The following is a 1,472-nucleotide window of genomic DNA, read 5'->3' as shown; positions in this document are numbered from 1 at the left end:
TGTGATAAAGGATACAAATAAACAGCCCAATGAAGAAGGATACAGGGAGCGTGAGGTCCAGAGCATCCAACCCTGGACCCAGTGGAGTTGGGGTATGCCTCTCAGCACATGGATGTGTTCACAAACTTGGAAGCTCCCCAAATCCCATTGTTTAGGGTCCTTATGTTGGTTTCACTACATAGTCATGATTGATTAAATCATCAGCCATTAGAGATGAACTTAACCTCTAACCTGTCTCTCCTCCCTAGAGATTGGGGTCTGGGGCTGAAAATGTCAGGCTTCTCATCAAGACATGGTCTTTCTGGTGACCAGCTCTCATTCTGAAGTCATCGAGGGCCCAGCCACGCCGAATTAGAACAAAAGACAATCCTATCATCCCTGCAACTCAGGAAATTCTAAGGATTTTAGTAGTTCTATACCAGGCACTGGGGACAATAACCAAATATATATTTTCTATCATACCACACTGGTCTTCACGCCTTTCAGATGAGGACTGGGACTCACACCAGTGGCTAAGTGACCAACAGAAGGCTACATAGCCAGTAACTAGGGGGTTGAGTTAGGACCAATGCCCCAGTAATATCACTTTAGGACTTTTGACTTTTAGCTCTATCCCTGGCCCAGGCTGCAACCCCTAACATACATAAACACAGGAAAAATAAAACTTTTAAAAGAGCATTTTTAACATATAAGAGGCAAGAAAACATTGGTTATAGGTTAGTAGTTTTCACATAAATAATATTCATTTTGACTCTCTGAGGTAAGTAAAAGAAGATATGAAAAATGAAGCTCAGAGAGACTAAATAACTTCTCCAAGGTTCCACAGTCAGAAGGAGGCCCTGGGATTTAATCCTGGGCCTGACACCCTCTTTCTCCCCGACACCAAAGAACAAAAGGAGAATATATCAGCCATCTTCCAGTTTCCAGTGGATTGGCAGAAATCTTTTGGGAAGGAATATAATCAGGAACTTTCCATCTCCACAGGAAGTAGAAGTAAAGAAAATGAATGATAATTAAAGCATAAAGGATTTAACTTAATCCTAAGGAAGTGTTTTTCAGGGGTAAGGTTAATTAAACACTAATAAGATTTTGGTGTTTTTTTTTTAAATCAATGGCTCTAAAATTCTGCTTCCGATTACTGTTTATGAAGCATCATGAAACACATGTAAACAACAAGGGAAAAGGGTTGGGGATAATTTTGCAAGCTAGTCAAAAATGCTGGCAAGCCCAACATTTTTCAAATCTCAGTTAAAGACTAAATTGAGTAAATGATTATAAAGATCAGTCATAGTTTTCTGGGAAACTATAGAAAATGTTAATAACATTAAATTTTTACATACTAATTTCCAAGTTTGGGATAAATACTAGCTTTTTTCATGAAATCAGAGCTATTATTTTTTCAAAATATCAGCAAAGAAAGCAGATGGGTTAAGGCACAGATTCCTGCACTTACTCAGTGCATTTCCTTTATA

The sequence above is a fragment of the Myotis davidii genome, unplaced genomic scaffold (genome assembly GCF_000327345.1).
Source record: "Myotis davidii unplaced genomic scaffold, ASM32734v1 scaffold316, whole genome shotgun sequence".
NCBI lineage: Eukaryota > Metazoa > Chordata > Mammalia > Chiroptera > Vespertilionidae > Myotis > Myotis davidii.
The sequence above is the reverse complement of the archived record's forward strand: the minus strand, read 5'-3'. Positions refer to the sequence as shown.